We start from the raw sequence: 12,933 nt of genomic DNA on the forward strand, positions 1-12,933 counted from the left end.
TTACTATCATTATTCTGAATTCTTTTTCAGGTAGACTGCCTATTTCCTCTTCATTTGTTAGGTCTGGTGGGTTTTTATCTTGCTCCTTCATCTGCTGTGTGTTTTTCTGTCTTCTCATTTTGCTTATCTTACTGTGTTTGGGGTCTCCTTTTTGCAGGCTGCAGGTTCGTAGTTCCCATTGTTTTTGGTGTCCTTCATCTGCTGTGTGTTTTTCTGTCTTCTCATTTTGCTTATCTTACTGTGTTTGGGGTCTCCTTTTTGCAGGCTGCAGTTTCGTAGTTCCCATTGTTTTTGGTGTCCTTCATCTGCTGTGTGTTTTTCTGTCTTCTCATTTTGCTTATCTTACTGTGTTTGGGGTCTCCTTTTTGCAGGCTGCAGGTTCGTAGTTCCCATTGTTTTTGGTGTCTGTCCCCAGTGGCTAAAGTTGGTTCAGTGGGTTGTGTAGGCTTCCTGGTGGAGGGGCCTAGTGCCTGTGTTCTGGTGGATGAGGCTGGATCTTGTCTTTCTGGTGGGCAGGTCCACGTCTGGTGGTGTATTTTTGGGTGTCTGTGGACTTATGATTTTAGGCAGCCTCTCTGCTAATGGGTGGGGTTGTGCTCCTGTCTTGCTAATTGTTTGCCATAGGGTGTCCAGCACTGTAGCTTGCTGGTCGTTGAGTGAAGCTGGGTGCTGGTGTTGAGATGGAGATCTCTGGGAGATTTTCGCCATTTGATATTATGTGGAGTTGGGAGGTCTCTTGTGGACTAGTGTCCTGAAGTTGGCTCTCCCACCTCAGAGGCACAGCACTGACTCCTGGCTGCAGCACCAAGAGCCTTTCATCCACACGGCTCAGAATAAAAGGGAGAAAAAGTAAAAAGAAAGAAAGAAAGAAAGGAGGGAGGGAGGGAGGAAGAAAGGAAGGAGAGAAGGAAGGAAAAAAAGAAAGAAGATAAAGTAAAATAAAATAAGATAAAATATAATAAAGTTATTAAAATAAAAATATTATTAAAAGAAAAAAAAACTGACAGAACCCTAGGACAAATGGTGGAAGCAAAGCTATACAGACAAAATCTCACACAGAAGCATACACATACACACTCACCAAAAGAGGAAAAGGGGAAAAAATCATAAATCTTGCTCTCAAAGTCCACCTCCTCAATTTGGGATGACTCGTTGTCTATTCAGGTATTCCACAGATGCAGGTACATCAAGTTGATTGTGGAGCTTTAATCCGCTGCTTCTGAGGCTGCTGGGAGAGATTTCCCCTTCTCTTCTTTGTTCGAACAGCTCCCAGGGGCTCTGCTTTGGATGTGGCCCGCCTCTGCGTGTAGGTCGCCGGAGGGCGTCTGTTCTTCGCTCAGACTGGACGGGGTTAAAGGAGCCGCTGATTCGGGGGCTCTGGCTCACTCAGGCCTGGGGGGAGGGAGGGGCACAGAGTGCGGGGCGGGCCTGCGGCGGCAGAGGCCGGCGTGACGTTGCACCAGCCTGAGGCGCGCCGTGCGTTCTCCCGGGTAAGTTGTCCCTGGATCCCGTGACCCTGGCAGTGGCGGGCTGCACAGGCCCCCCAGAAGCGGGGTGTGGAGAGTGACCTGTGCTCGCACACAGGCTTCTTGGCGGCGGCAGCAGCCTTAGCGTCTCCTGCCCATCTCTGGGGTCCGCGCTTTTAGCCGCGGCTCGCGCCCGTCTCTGGAGCTCCTTTAAGCGGCGCTCTCAATCCCCTCTCCTCGCGCACCAGGAAACAAAGAGGGAAGAAAAAGTCTCTTGCCTCTTCGGCAGCTCCAGACTTTTCCCTGGACTCCCTCCCGGCTAGCCGTGGCGCACTAACCCCCTGCAGGCTGTGTTCACGCCGCCAACCCCAGTCCTCTCCCTGCGCTTCGACCGAAGCCCGAGCCTCAGCCCGCAGCCCCGCCCGCCCCGGCGCGTGAGCAGACAAGCCTCTCGGGCTGGTGAGTGCCGGTCGGCCCTGATCCTCTGTGCGGGAATCTCTCCGCTTTGCCCTCCGCACCCCTGTGGCTGTGCTCTCCTCCGCGGCCCTGGAGCTTTCCCCCTCCGCCACCCACAGTCTCCGCCCGCGAAGGGGCTTCCTAGTGTGTGGAATCCTTTCCTCCTTCACGGCTCCCTCCCACTGGTGCAGGACCCGTCCCTATTCTTTTGTCTCTGTTTATTCTTTTTTCTTTTGCCCTACCCAGGTACGTGGGGGGTTTCTTGCCTTTTGGGAGGTCTGAGGTCTTCTGCCAGCGTTCAGTAGGTGTGCTGTAGGAGTTGTTCCACGTGTAGATGTATTTCTGGTGTATCTGGGGGGAGGAAGGTGGTCTCCGCGTCTTACTCTTCCGCCATCTTCCCAGAAGCCTCCCTACTGCATATATCTTAATGATTTTATTCCCAGATTAAGAAAACTCAAAAGTCACTTCCCATACCCCGCCCTCCCTGGCCCCTCCCCCCAATCTAATCTATCTTCTGTCACAGCAGTTCTCAACTAAGAGCGCTTTTGTTCCCCAGGGGACATTTGGCAATGTCTGGAAATATTTTTAGTTGTCACAACAGGGGACCAACTTCTAGTTGGGAGAGGCCAGGGATGCTGCTAAACATCCTATAATGCCCAGGACAGTCCCCACAGCAAAGAATTATTTGGCCCCAAATGTCAGTAGTGCTGAGGTGGAGAAACCCTGATCTATGTTGTGCATGGAGTCTTTTCCCCATGGAGTTGTCCTACTGATGTAATGGTATTTCGATCGGTACCAGAGGCTAATCTATAAAGTGTCAGGAGGGGTACCCTGTCCTCTGGGTGTCTGCTCTGTTCCCTGAGATGAGCAGTCCCCCGTGAGAGGCTGCATCCCTGACCTGCAGGGCAGCCGAGAGTACTGGGGTGTGCTGTCCTCAGTCGCAGCTCAGGTTGTCCTGGGTATGTTGAAGAGACTAGGTGTTCTAAAGGAGGCCAGTCTTTGGAGGGAGACCAAAGAAGGCCTGAAAGGGAGCCCGTGATTCCTTTTTATTTTGGCTGCACCATCGGGGCACACGGGATCTTAATTCCCTGACCTGTGCCCCCTGTAGTGGACGTGTGGAGTCTTAACCACTGGATCACCAGGGAAGTCTCCCGTGATTCCTTTTAAATAAACTTCAAGAACTAATAAAACTCACCTTTGGTGACAAATCAGAGAAGTGGTTGCTGGGGGTGCTAGGGCTACAAGGGAATTTTCAGGGGATTATTTCTGGCACCCTGGGTCTGGCTGTCAGATGAAGAGTGTTTCCCCCACTCTTTCCCTTTTTATTCCTTAAAAAATGTACAACCATAATCCCTCCACCATCTCATTCCCTTTCCTGTCTCCCTAGAGGCAACCAATGTCCCAAAGCTGGGAAGTATCTTTCACACCCATATTTTTGTACTTTCCGAACAGTACTTTAAATGTTAAAATACCACACCATGTATATCATCCTGCATTTTCTTTTTCACTTACTATTTTTATATCTACTTAATTCATTTTAACTGCTACGTACTATTCTACTGTGTGGTACACTTCTATTTAACCAATCTCCTATTATTGGACATTTAGGTGCTTTCCAATTGTTCTTCATGACAATGCTTCAGTGAACATCTTTACTTGTGCCTGTATATTTATTTTGTCGTCAGTCTGAATATTGTTTTTCAGTTGGCCCTCTTGAGTTCTCTAGAAAGACAATATTATCATGGACTAAGAAATGATACTTGTCTTTCTCCCCTATAGTTATGATTCATATCTATTTCTGGTCCTTTTATATTCTTAGGAATTTCTTAGTAAATAGCAGTGGTAGCAGTAACCATCCTATTTACTTAGTAAATAGCAGTGGTAGCAGTAACCATCCTCGTTTTGTTCTTGGCATTAATGAGGTGGCCTCTTGAGTTTCTCTGTTAAGGATGACTTGGCTTTCAGTTTGAGATAGATATTTTTTGTCATATTGAGGTATTATCTTTTTTTATCTGAGTTTTTTAGGGATTAATATGAATAAATGAATTTTATAAACTAATTTCAATATTATTATGATTTGACTTTTCTAATTTGAATTATTGTAGTAATAGACTTCTAATATTTAAACAACCTTGCAATTTTTTGATGTATTATTCTTCTAACTTTTTGCAAGATTACCTATATTCTGTGTAGTATTTTTGCATATACAACATATTAAGTGTGATTAGCCTGCTATTTTCTTGGCTATATTTTAAGTCATGGTTAGAGGGTTTTTTTTTTCATAAAAGTATATTATTGAGGTATAATTTACATACAGTAAAATATATAAATCTGAAGTGTACAACTTGATGAATTTTGACAAATATACACACCCCAGTAGCCATCACCCAGATCAAGGTATGGAACATTCCCATAGCCTCAGAAAGTTCCCTTGTGTCTTCTTCTAGACAATCCTCCGTCCCTTCCCCCAGCAAACACTTCTCTAATTTTTATCACCAGACATTAGTTTTATTCATCCATGAACTTCATATAAATGGGATCATATAGTTTATACTCTGTATCTGGCTGCTTTCATTCAACATAATGTTTTTTGAGATTCATCCAAAACATCATGTCAATAGCTTTGCTAGCTTGTAAAATTAACTAATAAGACTTTCATGTTTTTTCATACCCCAAAGGGATTTATGTTACATGGAAATTATTTGTTCTGTGGAAGTTCAAAGTAATGCACCCATGAAATCATCTGTGGTTGGAAGCCATTTTTGGAGGTAAAACTTTGACAACTTTGTATTTTTTCCTTTGTTATTGGTCTATTCAGGTAGTCTAATTTTTCTGGAGGCAATTTTGGTATGTTATGTTTTCCCAGAAAATAATCCATTTCACTGAAGTTTTGAGAGTATTTAGCATATAATTATGCTTAGAGTCCTCTTACAGTTTTAAAATTATTACTTTCCCTTTTTGCATTTATAACAGTTATTTTTGCTCCCTCTTATGGTGGAAACAAGGCTATTTCATGAACCAACTCTAAAAGTTATCTACTAATTCTACGACTTTTCTGTTAAGTTTACTAATCAATAAGGTTTGCTTTAACTATATTTTCCAGATTTCTTCTCAGTTATTTCCATTTTCTATAAAAAAACAAATTACTTAAATGAATGTTCATTTTACCTACTTTCATGCTTTTCTGATTAACCATAAAGGCATTAAGGCTATGAATTTGCCTATGAATCAGCTTTGCTTCATCCCATAAGATTGTCTATGTGATTTTCTCTTTCTTTTTGTTTTTAAATAGTCTGTTTGCAGCTTTTATTTTACCTCTTTAACTCACATGTTATTCAGGAAAGCACTTAAAAATAGTGATTGGGTTTTTTGGTTTGTGTTCTAGGGAAGAAATATTTGTTATTTTGAATTCCTCACTGCCTTCTAGGGAGGAGGATGGTTCCTGTCTCTACAGGGTTCTTTGCCTGATATAAAGATAAGAAAGATAAAAGATCTTATCAAAATATAAGAAAATTAGAGAAACAGACTAAGAGATCCAACGGCTAAATAATAGGAGTTCAAGAATGAGAAAATACAGAAAATGAAAGGGAAGGCATCATAAAAGAAATAATTCAAGAAAAATTGCTAGAATTGAAGGATGTGGAATTGTGGATTGATGGGATCCCTCAAATGCTCAGTAAAATAGACCTACACCTTTGAAAAGATAACTTTTTTTAAGGATGGTGAAGCTGAAGTTTCTGGTTGATGTAGAAGATAATTGATTTCATGTCAGTGGTTTCATGTTGAGAAATAGATATTATGAAAGAATTTTGTTGACAAGAATGAGGCTCAGAGAGGTTAAATGAACTGTCCAAGTTCATAGAGTTTGCAGGTGGCAGAGCTGGGATTTATATAGAGGTTTCTGATCCTCTTGGCCTGTTCCTTGCAGTCACCTGAAGGTCACAAGATGGCTGTAGAAGGAGAAAGCATAAAAAAACAAAGGACCTGTGCTAGCTGAGTCTGCCCTGCCTTTAGTGACATTTCACTGAAGTCCAATCAGCAATTTCTTCTTACATATCATTTGATATATGATGCTATGTGGCCATCCTTCTTGACAAAGGAAACTAGGAAAGGTAGCATTTTAATTTGGTACCTCGCTCCTCTAAATGAAACCAAAGTTCTGGTAGGAAGAGAGAAGAAAATTTGAGTAGGCAACCAGGAGTCCCTGGAAGCCAGGAGCAGAAGCAGCCATGTGTCCTTTCCTTTGGGTACCTAGAAGTTCTTTACGTGGATGAATGAGGTTTTTTTCCTTCTTGGCTTTGGATGATGTGAAGTATTTTCATGGATTGAAATCAAATTTTCAATATAGTTCATATATTTAATATTTAAATACCACAGGTTGGCTGGTTTTTCTGTCCGCATGACAAGATTATTACGATGGTCCCAAATCCTGTTAAGATTTAATCTGTTGTTCTGCTAATAAAAACAAAGTGATAGCATTTAATGTTTTAAATACCCTGAAAGTGGTTATTCGTAGTTTTCTAGCTTTTCTTTCTGTGCTGTCTTCCCCAGGACCATTTCCTTTCTCCCCTTTCCCCTCTTCCCATTTCCCTCTTCCACCAATTCAACTGCTATCATCTCTTCCTGAAACTTCAGTTCATTGAATGCCAGAGAGAACCTCAGCTTCAACCAACTCATGTTGTAGATGGGGAAAATGAGGCCCAGGGAGTCAGGGAGACCTCTGACAAAGACTAAGGTCCCCTGGCTCTGCCCAACCAACCTTCTTAAAGGAAGATCAGTAATCCTTATTCAGGAGGCAATACAGAGTGAAGAGTCTGAGGTGGGAAAGAGATAGGGGCATTTAAGAAACCGCAAAGGAGGTTGGTGTGGCTTAAAGCATGGGGAGTGAGAAGGCAAGTGGCTAGAAGGGTCGGCAAGGACCATGGGAAGCCAAGCTATGTAGGGCATAGTAAGGATATGGGGTTTATAAGCTAGTTGAAACCCTATCAGCAGGGGATTTAGCTTAACACCTCAAAGGATCTTTTTGACCTCTTTGTGGAGACAGGTTGGAGAGAACAGGGAACTCAAAAGAGCAGAACAGTGAGGAGCTACTACAGTTGTCCAGATGAGAAATGATGGAGAAGTTGGGTTGGAGGTAGAGGTTGTTGGTTTGGAGAGAGAAGCAGCTGGATATAGAAGATACTATTATCAGGGTTTGGTGACAGATTTATCTATCAGAATAGAAAGAGGGAGGAGGCAAAGATGAACCCTGTGGTTCTGCCTTGTGCACATAGGTAAATGGAAGAGCCCCCACTGAGCTACGGAGCACTGGAGAAGGGGCAGATTTTAGTGGAAGATCCCAAAATCACGTTTGTACTGAGGTTTCCATGATATATTCTTATGGAGATGTCAGCAAGGTAGCTGGATATATATCATGACCATGTTTTTCTATTATTTGTCTCTAATTGGCTATTCTTAGTATATAGAAAAACTAATGTTTCATACAAATGTGTTTTGCATTAGACCATTTTACTGACATTTTTTATTTGACCTCTTAGTTTGCTGACCTCCCATTAGTTTGAATAGCTTTTCTGCTTTCTGACATATAATTATATTGTTTGAAAATAATGATAAATTGACTTCTTCCTGCCAACAGTCTTGCCTCTTTTTTTTCTTGTCCTATCACAGTGGCTATAGCAGAGATTCTCTTTTTTTTTTTCTTTTTTTTGTGGTACGCGGGCCTCTCACTGCTGTGGCCTCTCCCGTTGCGGAGCACAGGCTCTGGATATGCAGGCTTAGCGGTCATGGCTCACGGGCCCAGCCGCTCCGCGGCATGTGGGATCCTCCCAGACTGGGGAACGAACCTGTGTCCCCTGCATCGGCAGGCGGACTCTCAACCACTGCGCCACCAGGGAAGCCCAGCAGAGATTCTTTTATAGTTACTTGTAATCGTCAGAATGATACTGATATTTGAGCAGCCAAGAGGAAGATGATTTTGAGACAAAGGAAGCTAAAGACAGAGTAGACAGCTAGTAGACAGCTATGGCAGTAGTGTAGATGTAAAGTGATAATGTCTTTGAATAGAGTGATACTTGAAGACATAGAAAGGGAATACCTAACCCTCTTTCCCCCTCACTCACAGACAAAGAATTGTCTGGCCATTAAAAAAATGACCACAAGGGCTTCCCTGGTGGCGCAGTGGTTGAGAGTCCGCCTGCCGATGCAGGGGACACAGGTTCTTGCCCCGGTCTGGGAGGATCCCACAGGCCGCAGAGCGGCTGGGCCCATGAGCCATGGCCGCTGAGCCTGTGCGTCTGGAGCCTGTGCTCCACAACAGGAGAGGCCACAACAGTGAGAGGCCCGCGTACCGCAAAAAAAAAAAAAAAAAAAGACCACAAATCTTCAAATCTAAAGCATGGTTGTTGCAGTGACAGGAAATTAAGAATATCTAAACAGTAAATGTTAAAGTTGGGTACAGTATGTTCATCTGAAAAAAAAGGACAACTATCAAAATTCTCAGTTTATAAACAGTTCTGAAACAGTTGGAGCAAAGAAATGCAAGATACATATTTTTCTGATCTATCTCCATGGTTGAAGCTCAATCCATCTTCTTCCAAAATATCTTATAACAACTACAATTTATGTAATGCAGACATGCATGTAACATACCATTTGGTTCCCCCAATACCTTTGTGATATGGGGAGTAATTCACATTTGTCCAGGACCTGACATTTTCTAACATGCTTAGATTATCTCATTTGATGCTTATATTCTTGGGGCTCGCTCCCTTGCAATTCAAACTCCAATAAAAATCAAGCTACTTTCAGTTCTTTGAACACAATGTCCTGTGTTCCCTCTACTAAGCCTTGTGGTTCACCTTGTGCATGCCTGTTTCTCCTTCAAAACCCAGTTCAGATCCAAGGAGAGGCCTTGGTTCCACTGCAGGAAGGGAGAGGTGAGTGTAGACACCAAGGTCCCTGAAAGGATCCCAGCCAAAGGACATAGCACAAGCTCAGATATGTCACAGACACAGTATTACCTGCTGGCCTGGGCTTTACCTAGCTCCCTTTCTTCAGGGAAGAAAGAGAAAGTCCTCCTTTAGCCAAATACATTTCCTTTTCGTGCATTTTCAGGGCATACATGGGGGAACATACCCATTAAATTGCTCATTGGCCTATCTTTACCAGCCGCTTCTCCATTTGGGGCAGATGTGAAATCATTTATCTTGAGGTGCAAGAGACTCATGGGGGTGATGATGGTGGCTGGGTGCTGTCCCAATGGGGAATGCCCCAAAGCTCCAGAGTCTGGACAGTCTGAGGTTCTCTTGCTGGACTAGGGTTTTGGGAAAGATGGAATGTGCTTGGCTGGATCTGAAACCTTCTGCAATTAAGTGTGGTTGAATGGGAGGGGACCTTGGGTGGCCTTCAAGCTTTGGAGACCCCAAACCCAAGATATATTAATAGGACTGGTTCCTGGCACCTCTTCTACACATGCCCTGAGTTGTCCCCTCTGTCAGGCCAGGAGATTGTTGGGATATGGACCAAGTGTACTCCCTCTTTCTCACCCACAGGGCCTAGTCTTGTACCTGGAACACAGGGGGTCGTAGCAGATGTTGGTGGAACTGAAACCACAGTCAGGCCCCTCTCTCTCTTCATTGCCTCCTGCCCCAGCTTCCAAGCCATTGCTCCATAGCCTGTCATGTGACCACCTACAAAAGCAGATAAAGAATCCCAGGTGACTTTGTGGGTTGAAGAGGTTTCAAAGCTCTTGCTTTAGAAGCTCAAGCAAAACTTTTACCCTGTGTTGACAGGATAAAGCATTCAGTCAGCAAGCCTGGGCTTGCTTAGGACTGGGGGCAGGGGAGAAGGCAGGGCAATGTTGTCACTTTAATTGCATTGACATAAATATTTGATATTCAATAAATTAGATCTGGAGCAAGGAAAACATTCTTGCAAATGGATTTTTTACCTGGGGCCCAGCCCTATTAGCTGAGGAGTGGAGGGCAGCCTGCCCGAGGGCCGGTAATTAACTCAAGTGGAGCAGAACTAAGCATTTTTGACAGGCTTCCTGGTCTGGAATTAACTGTCATCTCAGAGGGAGAAAGAAACTGCACTGTCACATTATAGTTTACAAGAGGCTCCCAGTGCTGCCAGCCAACTGTTTGGTTATGTCTCTCCCTCATGCCCTGAAATGCTTTTTCCCCATTAAAGAAAAGCCTAAAAGCAACTAATGATGTATTTTATATCCATGTACCTGAATCACAGATTTCACCCAAAAAGAAAACATTAGTATGGTAATTCAATTTTTTTTTTCTTTTTGGCAGTTGTAATGAAACAAGATACAGTAGATGCTGTTCTAAGTCAACACTGTGATATTTGAAGATAGTACAAACTGGATTTTTTTTCTCCTCTCCATATCAGGACTTGCCTGTAACGAGCAATAGCTAAGTCACTGTCTGCGCTTTCTCCCCTGGCCCCCACCCAGTGTTGATGAAAATAGCAATTGCTTCTCAGAAAAGGCAAAATCGTTGGAGCCTGAAGCTCCTTCTAGAAGCCACTGCTTGTGTTCTTGGAAACTTCTGTGGAAACTGATACAGTGGAAATTGGCGTGCCGGACCTCACCTGGCCAGTACTGTGTTCAGGCACTTTTTTATAAGGTTGGGGAATCTCTTAGCCAGACTTAGTGTGCGTGTGTGTGTTTGCAGTGCACTGTGATGGGCAGCTGGCTTCAGAGAGGAGAGGCTGAGAGAGAGAGAGAGAGAGAGTGTGTGTGTGTGTGTGTGTGTGTACATTTGTGTATGTTGGAAGGAGTGAGTTGTGTGGTGAGTATGCACAGTATGCGAGTATGCACAGTTATTTATGCTGTAACCACAAGTCACCTTCCTCATCACTGAACCCCAACACTGTTTCCCTCCTGTCCTGCATTCAATGGGAGCCTGGATCTCTTGATTTGCCCCCTTTCTGCCATCCCATTCACTCCTTGCTTCCATCTGGCCTCATTCCCTACATAGAGTTAGATTTGAAGATGGGATCATGGGGACTTCCCTGGTGGTCCAGTGGTTGAGAATCCGCCTTCCAATGCAGTGGACGCGGGTTGGATCCCTGGTTGGGGAACTAAGATCCCACATGCCACGGGGCAACTAAGCCTGCGCTCTAGTGCCTGTGTGCCTAAACTACTGAGCCCAAGTGCTCTGGAGCCTGCACACCACAACTAGAGAGAAGCCTGTGCGCCACAACAGGCTTGAGTGCCGCAACAAAAGGTCCCACATGCTGCACTGAAGATTCCGTGTGCCGCAACTAAGACCCGATGAGCCAAATAAATAAATAAATAGAAAAAAAACCAAAAGAAGATGGGATCATGTCCCTCCCCTGCTTGAAAATCTTTCTGACTTTCTTCTTGATGCCTCAGCCCGGGTCCTTAACCTTGGCTTCTCATTAGAAGCTGAGGGACCCAGATCAGTTGGACCAGAGTCCATGAAGTTGGAGCGCAGGCAATTTGGATGCTCTGTTGGGTTGGCAGTCCCTGGCTTACAGGATCAAGCTCTACAATCTTAACCTAATATCTTAGCCTTGTTTATTAGTTTCTAACAGGTTTTTTGGTTGTTGTATCTTTAGCATGTTCTACATATACAATTATGCCATCTGCAAACAGATTCAATTTTACTTCTTCCTTTCCAATTGGGATACCTTTTATTTATTTATTTTTCTTGCCTAATTGCTCTGGCTAGGACTTCCAGTACAAGCATAACTTAATTTTGATCACATGCAAAAATTCTACACCTTTACTCTCCCCCATTTTATGTTACTGATATCATTATTTACATCTTTTTATAATATGTACTCATTAACAAATTATTGTAGCTATGGTTATTCAAATACTTTAGTCTTTTAACTTTTATGCTAGCGTTAAAAATGATTTATGGGGCTTCCCTGGTGGCGCAGTGGTTGAGAGTCCGCCTGCCGATGCAGGGGACACGGGTTCGTGCCCCGGTCCGGGAGGATCCCACATGCCGCGGAGCGGCTGGGCCCGTGGGCCATGGCCGCTGAGCCTGCGCGTCCGGAGCCTGTGCTCCGCAACGGGAGAGGCCACAACAGTGAGAGGCCTGCGTACTGCAAAAAAAAAAAAAAAAAAAAAAAAAAAATGATTTATGCACCACCATTACAATATTAGAGTATTCTGAATTTTACTATATACTTACCTTTACCAGTAAGTTTCATGCCTTCCTATGTTTTCATGTTGCTACTTAGCATCCTTCATTTCAACTTGGAGAATTCCCTTTAGCATTTCTTGTAAGGCAGATCTAGTTGTGATGAACTCCTTCAGCTTTTATTTGTTTAGGAGAGTCTTTTTCTCTCATTCACTTCTGAAGGACAGCTTTGTTGGGCAGAGTATTCCTTGTTGACAGACTTTTTTTTTTCCTTTCAGCACTTTGAATATATCATCCCACTATCTTTTGGGCTTCATGGTTTGTTAAGAAATCCTCTTGGTCTACGGTCATACCACCCTGAACGCGCCCGATCTCGTCTGATCTTGGAAGCTAAGCAGGGTCGGGCCTGGTTAGTACTTGGATGGGAGACCTCCTGGGAATACTGGGTACTGTAGTCTTAGAAAAAAAAAAATCCTCTTATAATCTTATGGGGGTTCCACTGTATGTGATGAGTGGCTTTTCTCTCGCTGCTTTAAAAAATTCCCTCTATCTTTGACTTCGGACAGTTTGATTATAATCTGTCCCATTGAAGATCTCTTCGTATTCAGCCTGTTTTGGATTCTTTGGGTATCATGGATACGGATGTTCATCTGCCTCCAAAGGTTTGGGAAGTTTTCTGTGCTTATTTCTTCAAATAATCTTTCTGCCCCTTTCTTTTTCTCTGCACCTTCTGGGATTCACATAATGCACATATTGTTTTTTTTCTTGTTGCTGTCTTACAGTTCACGCAGGTGTTCTTCACTCTTTCTCATTCTTTTTTCCTTCTGTTTCACAGGTTGGCTAGTTTCAAATGATGTGTCTTTGAGTTCACTGGTTCTTTCTTC

General features: G+C 43.6%; 1 non-coding gene across 1 annotated transcript; it reads left to right on the forward strand.

Annotated features, from left to right (window-relative positions):
• Nucleotides 1-12,388: 12,388 nt before the first annotated feature.
• LOC117308354 (5S ribosomal RNA) lies at nucleotides 12,389-12,507 on the forward strand. The gene has a single exon (XR_004522340.1). It is a non-coding gene; the product is annotated as a 5S ribosomal RNA (ribosomal RNA).
• The last annotated feature ends 426 nt before the right edge of the window (nucleotides 12,508-12,933 follow it).

The sequence above is a fragment of the Tursiops truncatus genome, chromosome 15 (genome assembly GCF_011762595.2).
Source record: "Tursiops truncatus isolate mTurTru1 chromosome 15, mTurTru1.mat.Y, whole genome shotgun sequence".
Lineage (NCBI taxonomy): Eukaryota > Metazoa > Chordata > Mammalia > Artiodactyla > Delphinidae > Tursiops > Tursiops truncatus.